Genomic DNA, 16,955 nt, shown 5'->3' on the forward strand with positions numbered 1-16,955 from the left:
TGACCCCCAGGGCTGTGCATCCCCCGCCCCTCACCCCAGACCACGCTGTCTGCCTGTCTATACCACAGGCTGCCGGCCACCAGAGTGATTCCCAAAGGGTCTCTCCAGCTGTCATTGGGTGCATGGGACACGAGGAGCTTCCGAAGCCCCACGGAAGTACTCCTTCTCCACCAGCCTTTCAGATGCCAGCGCTGGAAGACTTGCATTCCCTGCAGGGTAGGCAATTCCTTAATTCCCACTTAAGTCAGTCCACACACACTGCTCAAAAACCTACTGAGTCAGCCACAGTTATGCAAGATGTTGCCACTGGGGGGAGCTCAATGGTGGGTACCTGGAACCCTCTGTACTATTTTTGCAACTTCCTGAGAGTTTGATGACTGTAAAATAAAAAGTTAAAAAAAAAAAAAGGGCCTTAGTCTGTGCTACATCCCATCTAAAATGCTACAGACAATAAAAAGATGAGTAAGCCGTGGCCCTGCCTTCGGGAGGAAGGACGGAAGCTTAAGCCTACTTGGGTGGGAACAGCTAGACCTACAGAGTAGCATGCAGTGATTTAAAATATAAATTCTAGACCAAGGCTGTTCAGTAGAACTATATGGCAAGCCACATATGTAATTTTAAATTTTCTGGTAGTGCATTTAAAAAAAGTAAAAAGGTGAAATGAACTTTAACAGTTTTTATTTGACCTAATATAAAAAAAGACCATGTCAACAAGTAACCAATATCAAAAATATCAATGCCACATTTTACATTCTTTTTTTCATTCTAATTGTTCAAAATCCGGTGTCTGTTTTGCATTTGGAGCACATCTCAACTTGGACTAGCCACATTTCAAGTACCCAATGGCCGCACGTGGCCAAGGGCTACAATGGTAGACATTCAGGGTCTATACCAGGACCTCCTGGTTCAGATCCTGGCTTCACCACTTGCCATCTGGGTGGCCCTGGAGATGGCGGGTCACCACTGTAAGCCTCGGTTTCCCCATCAGCGCCCTCGTGCTCCCATGGAGTCCTTGTGGGATTGTGAGATCAGCTGCACACATCGATATCACAGGACCCAGCTCATGCAAAGTGCTGCGAGGAACAGAGGCCGCCGCGGTGACTGCTGGGAAAGGCAGGCCGAGCAGAGAGCTGTGGGGTGCAAAAGGCTCCCCCAGCCCTTGCCTCATCATTGTCGCTGGAAAGAAGGTCTTCCCTGTCTCCCTTCTCCGCTGCTGTTGCTGTTTTCCTCCCTGGTCCCTGGGCAGCCTCTTACGCAGGTGTGTTGAGGGAGTGGGAGGAGGGAGGGAAGAAAGTGGAGGAGGAGGGAGAGAAACGCAGAGTGAAGGGAGGAGAAGGGGTTGGAAGGACAGAGGGAAGGGGGGAGGCACAGGAAGAGCAGGGGGGAGGAAGAATGGAGAAAGACAAAGAGGGAGCGGGAAGGCTTAGGAGCGCTTGGCCCTGCCTCCGTGTTCCAGGGCAGCTGCCCCCAAAGGGTCTGGGGAAAACCACAGGATGGAGGACAGCTGCCCAGGCGGCTCTGCTCCTCGCTGGGTGGCCCTTCTGCCGTACTCTGCCTCCCCCTCCTGGGCTCCGTATCTAATAATCGTGCGAGTCGGGAAGGATGGAGCCCTCGCGCGGCAGGACGTTCAGCTTGGCAGGAAACCAGCTGGAATCTTGAACCCTGGGGGGCTCATGAGATCTTTCTAATTCAGAGGAAAACATTTTACATTTAGGTGATGATGTGAAAACAATGTAATTCAATGGGATAGACCTGCGGGGTTATGAGAAGACACCAGACTTTGCCCTGTGGAAGCACAGATAATTAAGAGAGAGCTCCAGCCCAGCCCTCCTAGATTTCACAGCGGAGCGAGTTCATTCCACCCACCCGGGAGACGGGAGACGCTGCTGTGCACCAGGCACTGCCAGGAGCTGGGAACACGGGGATGGAGCCGCATTCCCTGACTTCAGGGAGCTCTGGGTCTTGCTGGGAAACAGCATGCAAAGAAATACTCATGTTGCAAGGTGGAAAGTGCCTCGCTGGCAGGTCCAAAGTACCAAAAAGTGATTCCTTCTAAACTAATATTCATTAAAAGCACCCACCTTAATTTAAAAATAAACCCACTTCCAATTGTTGAACATTTGTCATATCCCAAGCACTAAGCTGCACACTTGGCGTCATCATTTCATACAAGCCTCAAAGCAGCCCTAAAGGTTAATGCCCCCACACCTGTCCAGGGGAAGGTATTGTGACTGTCCCCTGGCCTGAGCCACTGTCTCCCCTCCAAGAACCTCCCAGCAGGTCTCCCTGCTTGTACTCTTGCCCCCTACAATCTAGTCTCAACTTGGAACTTGGAATCATCCTTTTAAAATGCAAGTAAGATCCTATCCTTCTACTCAAAACCCTCTAGTGCCCCCTCCCCAAGTCACTCTGGGTGAAAGACAGGGTCCCTGCAATGACCTGCAGGCCTCAGATGGCCTCTCTGTCCTCCCCTGCTACCCTCTCACTTCCTTCCCTCCCCCATGTCCTGCTCTGTCTGGAATGCCTAGGTACACTCCTGCCCCAGGGCCTTTGCTCTAGCCGTGCCCTCTGCCTGGCACACTCTTGTCTAGACCACCTGCCTCACTGACTCCTTCATCTGTTTCAAGTCTTTGCCCAAGTGTCAGTTTCTCAGGGAGAGCGTCCCTCACCACACTGTTCAATGCTGCAACCTGCATGCACCCTTCTCACTGTGGTAGATTGATTGAAAAAGTGACCACAGTCATCCACACCCTCTCCCACCCCATATCCATACTTTTTGCAATGCAACTTTTTAGCTCCTTCCTTTAAGAGGTGGCTGGCTTTGACTTGCTTTGGCTGATGGAATGTGGCAAAAGCGATAGCATGATGCCTTCCAGTCTAGGCCTCAAGAAGTCTTGGGTACTTCCTCTCTCTCTCAGAACCCTATTTCTACCATGAGAACAAGCCTGGGCCAGCCTGCTGGAACATGAGAGGGTATGTGGAATAGAACAGAGTTATCCTAACTGAGGCCACCCTAGACCAACCAGTGATAGACACATGACTGAGCCAAGATGAGCCAAGATGAGCCAAGATCAGAAGAACTGCCCAGCTGAGCCCAGCCTAAACTGCAGACTCACAGAACGTTGGGGTACATAACCAGTAGTTGTTTTAAGCCAATCAGATTTTATGTTTGTTTGTTATGCAGCAGTAACTGACTGATTTACCCACCATGAGTTCTGCCAACTACTTTCTCCTGCTTTGCTTTTTTCTTTTTTCCACAGTACTTATTATCTTCTAGTATACTATAAAATATACTTACTTGTTGTGTTTATTGTTTATTTTCTACCTCCCCCATCTAGACTATTTAGAATTGTATCCCCTCCAAGGAAGACATGTGTTTTGCTCACCAATGCATCCCCAAGTGCCTAGGGCAGTATATGGCACATAGTAGATGCTCAATAAATAATTTTAAAATAATTTTTTTAAAGGATGAATAGTGATAACAACCCCAATCACCCATTATTTGAGCATTTGCAAATGACAGACATTGTACCAAGCTCTGTGATCGATTAATTTGTTTAATTTTCACAATAACATTATGAGGTAGGTACCCTTGGCCCATTTTATTGATGAGAAAGCTATGACTCAGAGACCATAAGTAACCACCTCAAGGTTGCACAGCTGGCAAGTGGCAGAGCTGGGATTAGTACCCAGGTATTGTATCTGACTCCTGGCACCCAGAATGCACCTGGCTTACAGTGGTGCATAATAAATATCTGCTTAAATGAATGAACGAGCGAGCTGTCCCTTTCTCAGCCTGGAGCACGGTGCCTGCCAAAGGTGCCACCAGGTGAGCAGGGCTGACAGGCCACGTGGGCCTCCTATCCTGAAGCACCAGGGGCAGGAGCTGGAAGAGCCAAGTCCAAGGATTCTGCAGGCCTGGACAGAACCCAGGAGCACAGACTCCGACAGCCCCCAGCCACTGGCCAACGCCTGAAAGCCCACCTTTGGCGACGTATCCTTCCACGTGTCCTTGGAGACACCAGCACAGGGAGGACAAGGGTGAGGCCTTAGGAAATGCAAACGGACTTGGGAGATAACCCTGAGGTTTGGTCTCTGCTCAGTCAGTGCAGCACGTTCATGCCATTCGTGCTCTGACCACAAGAGGTCACTGTGGCTGCATGCAGCGTTCCAAGGCGGACCCGGCCAGGGTGAGTTTGCTACTCTGATTCCACCTTAGTCTTTGTGGCCCCGCAAGTGGGGAAAAGGCACCTCGTAAAACCAACTTTGGGACCAATTCCAGCACTACTAGAACATGCATGACTTAGGGTACACCTTTATAAAGGCCACAGGTACAATCAAACAAAGGCAGGCTCTAAAGTCAGGTTATCTGGGATAGAATCCCGGCTCCACCTGCCTGTGTGACCTTAGGCAAAGCTCTCTGCCTCAGTTTCCCCTTCTACAAAACGGAATAATAATAGTGCCTTCCTTGTAGGGATTTTGTGAGGACTAAAAAAGTAATGCACATAGAACTCTTAGAACAATGCCTGGCATACTCAAGAATTGCAAAAGTTAATTATTTTTTTCTTCCATATCACTAAACACAATTTATAATGATACATTCGTGATGATTTGTGATTAATGGCTTTTTTCCCACTAGACTGTCACCTCCATGAAGGCAGAGATGGGGTTTATATGTTTTTTAGACTTTTTATTAAGAAAAATTTCAGTTACATACGGAAGTAGAAGGAATAGCCTATATCTGTTTCTATGCATTATCCTTTTCCCTAGCTCCTAGTGCAGTGCCTGGCGCATTGTGGCCCTGCAGCAAATAATTTCCTAATGGTTATTTATTAGGTGCTATTCTAAGCCAGGTAGGGTGTCAGGCAGCAGGTCTAAAAGGGTGAATTAGATCCAGGCCCTGCACTCAAGGAGCTCACAGTCTAATGAGAAAGGCGGCCTTAATATGGCAACCTCCCAAGGTGGAGGTGGGTAAATTGAGGGTATGATGGGGGCATCTCATCTAGTTAGGTGAGGTTTCTTGGGAGAAACATCTAACACTGAGAACTGAGGGATGCGTAGGCACTAACACGAGAGAAGGCTAAGAGAAATGATTCTAGGCAGAGAGAACAGCAGTGCAAATGCCCTGAGGGTGCAAGAGAGTCAGATCAGACAATGTCCAACACTAACTGCCCCTGCACCCTGAGTGTCATCATCATTGTCATCATCATATTTATAATGGTGGTAGCCACCCCTGCCCCATTCAAAACAAGGTGCTACAGTTTGGATGTTTGTCCCCCAAACTGCATGTTGAAATTTGATGCCAGTGTTGGAGGTGGGGCCTCACGGGAGGTGTCTGGGTCGTGTAGGCAGATCCCTCATGAATAGGCTAATGCCCTCCCCCAGGGGTGAGTGAGTTTTCACTCTATCAGTTCCCAAGAGAGCTGGTCATTAAAACGAGCACAGCACCTCCCCAACCCTCGCTTCCTCTCTCGCCATGTGATCTCTGCACACGCCAGGTCCCCTTCTGCCTTGTGCCATGAGTGGGAGCAGCCTCAGGTCCTCCCCCAGATACAAATGCCTAATCTGGAACTTCCCAACCATTAGAACTGTGAGCCAAATAAATCTTTTTTCTTTATAAATTAAGCAGCTTTGCGTATTCCTTTATAGCAGGGCTCCCCAGCCTATGGTGAGTTGTATAATTATTTCATTATATATCACAATGTAATAATAATAGAAATAAAGTGCACAATAAATGTAATGTGCCTGACTCATCCTGAAACCATTCCCCTTGGCCACCCCCATCCATGGAAAAATTGTCTTCCATGAAAATGGTCCCTAGTGCCAAAAAGGCTGGGGACCGCTGCATTATAGCAACCCTAAATGTACTAAGACACACAGTACCCAACCCAAAGTCACTCCCTAGTGGCTCCATATCTCATTACCCTCTTACTGTCCAAGTGGCACTTTTCACTGCCAAATTACCTTAGTTATTTGCTTGCTTAGCTGTTGTCCCTCTCCCTGCCCCAGCAGAGCAGGGACCTGGACTGCCTGTCACTGCCCATAATCCCAGCATCCAGGTGGCACGTGCCTTACAGTCTGCATATATCATTTCCTTTTGCATTTCCACACACAACTGTGATCCATGTGAAACGAGTCCATGTTACAAGTGAGGGGATGGAAGTCCGGGGAGGCCACCTGACATCTAGGTCAGGCCAGTGGGTGGCCCAGCAGCAATGACTGGGACTCTTACTTCTGATTCAGAGCTTCCTCTAGGATCCTGGCAGCTCACCAGGCTCCGACACCAGCAGGATTTCTTCTTCCACCTCCAACTCCTAGAGCTTCCCTGCAAAGCTCAGAGCAAATGCAAGATCATCCTGCAGGGAAGACCCATACTGCTCTCCCAACCTCATCACACCCTCACCCATCCAGCCACATAAAGACAAAAGTAAGGAGCAACGTTTGCATATTTGGACTCACAACCCAGGAAACCATGACTTTGCTTAGTAACCAACAACTCCAATGACCTTGGAAACATTCTTCCCTTCCCTGGGTCTTTATTTATGCATCTAAAAAACAAAAAGCCAATGAGCAGCTCCTCAGTCTCTTCCTACTCTATACATCATTCAAGTCCTTGCTTTTTGCTTTTAACCTGGAAGCAATAATTTTTCCCCAATGACAAAACAGTGGGTGCACATCACACTCTGAGCATTTGCACAATCACATTACGAGGACAGACTTCCTGCAAGAGCCAAAACAATCACCACACCTCTAGGTAGACCATACTTGGAGGACACAAACTTAGTCACAAGATTATTGGAATGATACCTAAAAAGAAAAGAATGATCATGTGCATGTCAGACACTTCCCAAGAAATTCATCTCCTTTCAAAACATGAGGTGACCAGGAAGTGGAGGAAAGTTTTGTCACAGGTAAGGAGCAGACAGGAATTAAAGGACAGAGACAAAGGAATATGCCTCTGGGTAGCAGAATGTTAACAGTAAATCCACCCAGAGAACTGAGGCTAGAACTGGCCAATTTGACATTTTTATAAACAATCCAAAAAGAAAAAAGAAAAAAGGAGGGAGTAACTTCTACCAACATTCATAAAAATTCTTGCAGATTGACCTGCTGAGTAAAGAAGAATCAACTTGAAGATTGTACACATTAGTGACAACAACAACAAAAGAGAGGAAATTAACACAGAAACTTCACCTCCATTACTAAAAATGGGAACACATTTTCCGGTTCCAATTGGGATTATTTAATGCATTCATGACTCAGCCATTTGATAGCCTTTACAGAACCCTTACTACGGTCGCACTAGGTCCTGGGACCACGGACACTCACCATGAGCAGACACCAGCAATGGCTCCAAGAGAAGAATGCTGCATGGGAGAACTGCTGGTGGGACCCAGCAGTCATGGCAGCAGAGTGATAACTCCCTGGAGAAAATGCCCACCCCAATGAAGGGATAATAAGAATACCCAAGGGCTTTCCTCAGTGCGTCTTCAGTTTACCCCTAAAGCTTGGAGTTGGGAAGGTTGTGTCCATGCAGCAGGAATGTACTTCCTTCTGAGATAAAACATTCATCGTGGCCGGGCGCGGTGGCTCACGCCTGTAATCCTAGCACTCTGGGAGGCTAAGGCAGGTGGATCGCTCGAGGTCAGGAGTTCGAGACCAGCCTGAGCAAGAGTGAGACCCCATCTCTACTAAAAATAGAAAGAAATTATCTGGACAACTAAAGTATATATAGAAAAAATTAGCCGGGCATGGTGGCGCATGCCTGTAGTCCCAGCTACTCGGGAGGCTGAGGCAGTAGGATCGCTTGAGCCTAGGAGTTTGAGGTTGCTGTGAGCTAGGCTGACGCCACGGCACTCACTCTAGCCCGGGCAACAGAGTGAGACTCTATCTCAAAAAAAAAAAAAAACATTCATCGTACCAAGATCTAATATTAAAAGAGGATTTTCAGTGAATCCCAAGAGAGTGGGAAACTTTCATGAAAAGCAAGATGGTTTAAGTGTTCACACATCTGTGGTTTTTCCCGTCACACAGGCATAACAGTTATAAGCAGACAAAACATATTCATAAAGAAATAGCTTACACAACTGCAGTAATCTGAAATACCATGACAACCTAAATCTTTTGACAAGCTCCATCAAAAACTGTGATGGTCACCATCCCAAATATAGTCGAGAGCTGAGATCTCAAGAAATTTTATCTTTCACAAATACAAATGTATAAAAAGGACCTCTCTTCATTAATTGAGAAAGTTTCAACAGTTTTACGTACATACACAATGCTTATGCACAAAGTCAATGTTGCAAGAATGTACTTTGGTGGAGTTAAATTTGCAAAAAATGCATAAAATGAATTAGAACTCCCTGAAAGTCTTTATACAATTTACACCTCCAGTATTGGAAATGATGTGAAGATGAAATACATAGCATAGCAATTGGTAAAAAAATACTGACAATTTATAATAGAGGGGGAAAAAAAACAAAAAAAGGAAAAAAAATCTCAAACCCTCCCAAAAAACTAAAAACAAAATTCGACACATGAAAGAGTGTATTACAGGGACAGATTATGAGCAACAGCACAGAAGTAGTTCATAAGAGCTGGCCAAATCTGTCACTAACTGTTGAAGTTGTGCATCAAGATAAATACTTGCTTTTTTTCTTTTAGGGCGTGGCTCTTCTTGTAGAATATGTTCACATTCATTTTCTACATGACGGTGCTCTCTTTGAAATTCTTCTATGACTCAATATACATGAACACAAGCATTCCCTGTTAAATTTTCCCATCTTATGTGCCATGCTTCTGTGCTGTTTTGAGTACCTGGAAATAAATCCATTCTGCATGCGCTCATATACAGATGACAAATTTGGTGGAAACAATATCGGTGATCAAACAGCAACACCATCACATAAGTGTCTTCTAACCAGGCACATAACTGTTTTTGAACCCATCAGTAACTTTGCTGGCTTCTTCAGGCAAATGCCACTTTCATGCAATTAAAAAGCTCCTGGAATTTTATCAGCTGAGAAGAAGGTTGATGCAGACAAATGATGGATTTTTAAACTGAAGATTTTATCGTTGTCATATCATGTGGCCAATCCAGGCATCTGAATTTTCCGACAAATGCACTGGGATGAATGTGGAAAAAAAAAAAAAACTCTACTGGTAGCATCTTGAGATTCACTTTTCAAAGTCTTGATCGCACCTGATTCCAAATCGGTCATTGTGGTTTGGGGATACAATTAGATGTTAGGGACTTTAGGGATTTTGACCATTAGGAATTTTGATCTGTCAGGATTTCAACATTCAGGATTATGATGTTTAGGATTGTGTCTTCTAGGATTATGAGCGACATCAGTCCAATGGCTACCATTTTGGATGGTGCAACTCTATGTGGAACTTTAGGAGGACAGAACAATTCAAAGGTAAGACAAGAAACAAGCTGAAGACATGAATCTTCAGGCTAAGAGAGCTCACCAAGTTCATTAAAATAGACCATGGTTAGAAATACAATAGTGAACTTTCAAAACAAAATAAAGAGAAAACTACAAAAGCTTCCAAGAAAAAAAAAAAAGGCTACCAACATAGAAATGAGAATCAAACAGAGATTAGATTTGTCATTATCGACACCAAATGCTAGAAGAAAAGGGATGGGCAGAGAAATTTCTCAGGAAGTTATTTTGGATGAAGAATTCTCTACTCAGACAAACTGTCATTCAATTTTGGAGTGAAAGTAAAATCTGGGCATGTAACTATTCATTAAGTTCATCTCGAGATCCTTTCTAAAATCTCTGCAAGAGCCTCCCTGCCCTAGTCAGGCTAGGCCTAGAACCAAAGGTTGACTTCTACAGCATTAAGTACTCCACTGGCCAAAAAGTGCCTCCAGGTTCTCAGAGGTAAATGTCAATTTAGGCCATTCCAGCCCCCTAAGAGTAGCTATAACGCCTCCCTGAGTAAATGAACCCCAAACTCACCTTCGACATGTAAGAGGTGAGAGAAGAGAGATGCGACAGTGCCAGTAAGAACTGTGGGAGCCCTGAGCCTCCAAGGCCAATTGCCCATCAAATTCAGGGAGCCTTTCTGTCGCTTCCCCCACAGCCTGGTCTGCAGCCTCTGTTTGAATGCCGCTACCCACAGGCTGCTCACTACTCCCCAGGAAGCCCACTCCACTGATCGTCAGGCAACTTTGGCTGTTGAGGATAATATAATTAGAAGGAAAATCACACATAATTTTGATTCAATCCCCTCATTTAAAAAATGGAGAAGTGGAGACCCAGAGAGGGAAAGGGACACCCCCAAGGTCACCCAGCACAGTTGTGGTCCAGCTGATCCTACTGTTATTTGATCTCTGCATACAGGGTGGCCAGGGGCCACGGGGGGCTTTCCTGATGATCTGGTGGAGGGAGTTTTCAACGTCATGGCCAAAGCAATAAAAGCGGGATGCCATCTCTGTACTGTGGCCCAGAGGCTGGCTTTGTAAAATAAAGTGTTCTGAGCTGAATAAAGTGTTCCAAGAAAGGGACCTGGGGGGTTATAACTGTTCCCAGAAGAACTGTTCCCAAGCTGTGCTGCCCCAGCCTGGCACTGTTTGTCTCTCTCCTTCCATTGCAAGGCTCAGCACTGGGTATTTGGAGGACAAGAAGGCAGCACAGTAAAAATAATAATAATAATAATAACAATAAGTAAGGCAGCAGCTTTAAGGAGCCCTGAAGCCCTTTCTTCCATTCAAATAAGGAACTCCTGGAAGGAAGAAGATTATGCATTAAACAGTCCTCAGTCCGCAGTTCCCACAGGCCCGTGGGAATCTGGGTTAAGACACCAGCCTTTGCTCACAGCAGACAGGCCTGACCTGGTTCAAGGGTCCCTGGGAAACCGTTACCAAAACTACCCTACTGACAATGAACAGCACAGCTACAGGACACACGGCCACCAACAGGACAGCAGGGCTCCGGTCACATCTTCCCCTCAGGAGGCCTGAGGGCTTTGGACATCATTTTCTAGGACGCTTGCACTTTAGAGATCTTTACAAAAGGGGAAACTGGGTGGTAAGAGTGTTGGGCAATTCAGCCACATCCACATGGCTCTCCTGGACCCAGAGCCCGAAGAAATGCAAACGGCATCACCATAACTGAAACCAACCTGTGCCAGCCATTCCGTGTTGTCCCATCATTCTGAATCAACCCAACAAAATGGTATTATTATTAACATTATCATTCCCATTTTAGAGCTAGGACCCCAAGCAGTTAAAGGGTTTGTCCAAACATTCAGCATTACATAAATAACAACATCTTAATGTGTGTCAGACCATGTGAGTTATCTCTAAACCAGAACCCCTTTGATAGTTAAGGGGTGTTAGTAATAATTCTGCTGGGACACTTTGGGGCTGTTCTGAGCTCACCAGGAAGTAGGGTCACCCAGCTACAAGCCCAGCATGAGTCTAAGTGCTTTGCATGTACTAGCTCATCTGATCCTCATACCATTGTCCCCATTTTACAGATGGGAAAGTCACGGCACACAGCTGTGACATGGTAGACCCTGGACCCAGCAATCGAACCCGAGCAGCCTAGCTCCCAGTCCCACACCCCTAACCACTATGCCACACTGCCTCTCCAGAAGCCAGGATGTGCATTCGAATGTGACTGACCCCTAAAACTGTGCTCTGGACACACCCCATGTTCCCTCCTCTCTAAAATTCTCAAAGATTCTCCACATGGCAATGCTATGTTATTGCCTGTAATTCCAAGTCCTAAGGTTAATACAGGGCTGGGTATTGGCAGAAAAGGCTGAAATGAAGAGGAATGCTATGGACTCCAGGGAGGGCCACTTCCAAGCAAGACCAGAAACATTCTGTTCTTCCTTCTCCTTCGACAGTTCCCAGAGAGCTACAACACTACCACCCATCTCGGGAAGGCCATGCATGCCTCCAGGCACCCATTTAATACACAGCTGTGGACAGAAAACAGTGGCCCCGAAAGGCCACTCGAAGACCTTTGGACCTTACTTGGTCCTGGGATCTCAGAATCTTCTTAGCCGAGTTCCTCCTCACATCAAACCCAGTCTCACAATTAACGTTTGCAGGAGAAATTCTCCCAGGTCTGCAGCCCAGTTTTGCCTTGGCTGCATTATGGGCAGAAGCTCACCATTACCTTTGACCTCAGAGGATGGAGGTTGAGAATGGGGGCTTTGGGGTCAGCTGTCTGGGTTTAGATTCTGTCCCCCGCTTACCACCTGGGTCAGCCTAGGCAAGTCAACTTCTTGGTGACCCAGATTCCACTTCTGTAACGTGGTGTGTTCATACAGGGAATATGAACAGACCTTGTAGGATACTGTGAAGTTTGCATGGGATGAAGTTCAAGGGTACTTAGGATGCTGCTCAGTGCAGACAAAGAGCTAAGTAAGTGTGAGCTACTATGCTCATCATTACAGGACCCCATCGAAAGACACGGGAAACAATCCCGCCCTAAAAATGCGTCCTCACACAGATGCCCATGGAAAGCCGTGCGGAGGTTAGTAAATATTTGATGAGGGCCCCTGCCTGATATTCAGAAGACTTATCCTTTTTTAAGCCCTGAGCAATCTAATTAGCGACTGTTTTCAAAGCCAGTCAACCCTAAATCTCCCCTGCTGCTGCTTAAGCAGGAAGCATTTCTGCTGGCCCAGGCCCCTGCAGAAGTGGTGTCTCCAAGTACAAGAGCTCATGGGATGTTCTTGGGAATGATTCAGGAACAAAATGGCATTTTGTGCCAGCAGATGTTTTGCAATAATTAAGTGTGGTCCCTGAACATAAAAATCAGAGCTGCTGAAAATAAAATCTTGAGAGGAACTGCAATTTCTGGGACAGCAACTCCCTCTGGGCTCAGGGGAGGGGAATGATGTCCTTATCGAAACGCTGGCTGGGAAAAATAATAGATTAAATGCAGAAAACCCGGATCTGGGTTCTGCTTTACTTAGCGTTTCTCAGAATATTTCACGAACACGGAGTGTGTGCCCGGTGCTACGTAAACTGGAGAGGCAGTCTGTGCATCATGAAGGTGCTGGGACATTTGAACCCCACAGCCAGAGTCCACGCACGGTTTTGCCTCCGGCTACCTGAGTGACCTTGGGCAGGTCACTTAGCTCTCAGAGCCTCTGTTTTTCCCATCTGTAAAATGGGAAGGAGCCTTGGGCAGAACCTTGAGCCGTACCTTCATTTCCATAAACAGCAGCCAGGCAGGAACCAGGAGAGTTACTGAGGAGAAGCTTCCAGGGATGTCGAACAAAACCCAGGGGAGATGGACAGTATCACTGAAGCAGGAGAGAGACTGTTTCCAGAAAGAAGGGACGGTCCACGGCTACAGAGAGGTTCTGGGCCCCAGAAGCCAACACCAGACCTCAGCCCGGCAAGGCTCCCTCTTGCAGGAGGATTTCCCACTGCCATATCCCTGAACCCGCGGCTCTCGGTGGCCTGACGCTCTCCCAGGCCTTTGCTCTTCCCAACCTCTGCCTGTAGCAGACTGAATAAGGATCACTCCGAGAAATCAGTTCCTAATTCCTGGGATCCATGACCGTCACCTTACATATGCAAAAGCCATCTTTGCAGACGCGATTAAGTTAAGGATCTCAAGACGGGAATGATAGCTCTGGATTAACTGGATGGGCCCTTGTTACAGGCTGAATTGTGTCTCCTCCCTGCCCCCACCAAGTTCATATGTTGAATTCCTGACTCCCAGAACCTCAGAGTGTGGCTGTATTTGGAGATAAGACCTTTAAAGAGGTAATTACAATGATGTCATTAGCGTGGGCCCTAAATGACTTTAGGGTGGGCCCTAATCCAACATGACTGGTGTCCTTACAAGATGAAGAATTTGGGCACAGGTACAGAGGGAAGGACCACCTGAGGACCCAGGGAGAAAGTGGCATCTACAGCCAAGGAGAGAGGCCCTGGAAGAGACCAGCCCTGCGACAGTTTGATTGCGGATGTCCAGTCTGCAAGACTGTAAGACAGTAAATTTCTGTTCTTTAAGCCACCCAGTTGGTGGTATTTGTTACAGCAGCCTGAGTAGACTAATACAGCCCCGAATGCAATCACAGGTGTCCCTCCTGAGACAGGGAACTGGCAGGTACTGCTTTAGGTACTGCTTTGGGCATTGCTTTGGCCGCTGAGGCAGCATTGCCTAACTGAGTCAGGAAGTTTCCAAAGTTTCAAATTGCTCTGATCAAAACAGGATGGAGGCAGGACAAGTTCCAACCAGTTAGGACCCAGATGGTGAAACACCACCCCTTGTTAATTAAGCTGTTGCTTAAATAGAAAGGCAACAGGAACCCAGAGGCGGGTTCTCTTCTGCAGGGAGAACTTGCCTTTGCTCTGTGGAGTAGACTTTCTATAGTTTCTGAATAAATCTCGCTTTCACTTTATACTGTCAGCTCGCTCCTGAATTCATTCTTGCACGAAGCCAAGGGCCTACTTGGACTTCAGGTGGCTCCCATCACTGGGAGTCACTTCCCTGTGTCACTATGAAAGGAAGCAGAGGGGTACTTGACACATAAACACTGAAGGGGAGGAGACAGTGCCACTGTGGAAGCAAAGACTGGAGGGACACAGGCACAAGTCAAGGAATGTGACAGCCAGCAGAAGATGGACGAAGCAAGGAACTGATTCTGCCCCTAGAGTCCCCAGAGGGAACAAGCCTTGCCGATACCTTGACTTAGACTTCTTTCTTCCAGGACTGTGAAAGAAAACATTTCTGTTGCTGTAAGCCACCACATTTATGGCAATTTGTTACAGCAGCCACGAGAATGAATACACTACCTAATTTAAACACATGACGCATCTTTAGTAGGGACCAGGTGCAGTTCCAGAAAATGGAGTTATGAAATACGGCAGAGGAAAAAAGTGTTAGGTTACTTTCGGGAATATAAAACCTTAGCCATTTAGGACCTTTGACGTGGGTCGCAGGGCAGAGCCGGTGAGCCAGGCCCTTTGGGAATATTAATTCACCAAGTGTTTATTAAGAACCTCCTACATGCGCAGGATTGTCCTAGGTGCTGGGGTGCGGCGAGGGGGTTGTGAGACAGTGTCAGAGAGGATTTTTAAACTCCCTGTACTCCACAGAACTCTCCAGTATTCTACAGTGAGTCTAAGCATCATTTTTACTGTTGGTTACTGTGCTGGCAGACTTTCGTGTTCATGATCTCTCTTAATCCTCAGAACTGCTCATTTCCCCCTTCTATGGATGGGGAGAAGGAAACATAATTTATTCGAGGTCGTGCAGATGAAAGGAGGAGAACCCTGTTTTGAAAACCAGGAAGACCAGCTTGCTGGGCAGAATCGGACTCAGCCCTCCGTTAGGCACGCCACGAATGGGGAGACCAGAACCTTGGACATCGGCTGCGTGAGCTTGCTCTTCTGTCAATGAGCAGCGTAAGCAGATTAGAATAAAGGCACTTAAATCACGACCTGAGGGACTCAGGTTAGCCAGAAGAATGCACTTCTTGATGGAAAAGCACCAGAAACTGCTGACCAGGGAACGAATACAGAAAAGCTAACTCTGGATTTATTGAAAAATAGGAGGATAATTTCATCTGTCTGAGGGACTGTCCTGAGGACTCAGGAGCCCAGATGCCCTGACCGCTGCCACCTGGCACCTCTGGCTGCTGGAGAGAGGCCTTTCCTGCAAACACCTGAGACCTACCACTGCGCTTCCTCCAGGGTCGCGCAACGGGGGCTTGGGCAGGGAGGGGCGAAACCGGCACAGGAGCATCTCAGATGCTGTCTGTGGACCACACGACCGCCCCTTGCCCCTACTCAGGGGCCCGTGCCTGAACCAGCACTCGGGTTTCCAGTGTCCCAGGTCACCCCACCTACCAGCCACCGGGTCCATAAAAAGCCTACATAAGACCTTTCCCTCTAACTCTCTCTCTAGGTTTAAAAATAGTCTGTCTCTCTCTGTTCCTCTTTCTCTCTCTCTTTTCCCTCACTCACACACTCACACACCCCCCACACACATAGACTGAGGGCAAATATTGTTTTAAAAAAAATCATCTCCCACCATGACCCTGGATACATACACTCCTAATTCCATCACTTATTGCTATACATATTGTGAGGTGATGTTAGCAGGTGTGTATGAATTTTTTTATATCTTAGATATTGTATCTTTCAGGTGGATTGAGCTTGTTATTTTTATTGTTATGAAATGTTTCTCCTTATATCTAGGAATGTCTTTTACCTCAAGGTCTACTTTGTCTTATATTAAAATAACACTAGCTTTCTCTTGGTTAGTGTTTACATGGTATATCTTTTCCATCCTTTTACTGTCAATCTTCCTGTATCTCATATGAGAGCTGTGTCTCTTGTAAGAGCATAGTGTTGGATTTTTTTTCTTCTTCGTTCATTAATTGGAATATCTAATCCATTTACATATACAACGTTATCATCGACACGTCGGGCTTATGTCAGCTATCTTATTTGTTTTCTATTTGTCAAACTGTTTTATCTTATTTATTCTATTTTTTCTTGCCTTCTTTTGGATTAATCAAGTACATTTTATTATAATTAGCCCTCTAGAAGCTTTTTAATTACACATTTTTCACCCTTCTATTAGTGGTTACCATAGAAATAATGACATACATCCTTGGCTTATTAGAGTCTAATATAAATCACCACTTTTACTGCTTTGTGGCCAACTCAAGGAATTTATAACACTAAATTTCTTTACTTTCACCTGCCTTTGTGCTAATGTGGTTATATATTTTAGTTCTACATATATTTTAAACAACCTTCTTGGACTGTATTTTACTTATCATAAAATTCACCATCTCAAGTGTACAAGTCAAGGATGTTTAGTAAATTTTGCCAAGTGGTGCAACTATCACCATAAATTAGTTTTATAGCTTTTTAATCCCACAATAAAATCTCTCACGTCCATTTACAGTTAATGCTCATTCCCACTTCTAGCTCCAGGCAACCACTAACCTAC

This window comes from Lemur catta, chromosome 3, assembly GCF_020740605.2.
Source record: "Lemur catta isolate mLemCat1 chromosome 3, mLemCat1.pri, whole genome shotgun sequence".
In the NCBI taxonomy this organism is placed as follows: Eukaryota; Metazoa; Chordata; class Mammalia; order Primates; family Lemuridae; genus Lemur; species Lemur catta.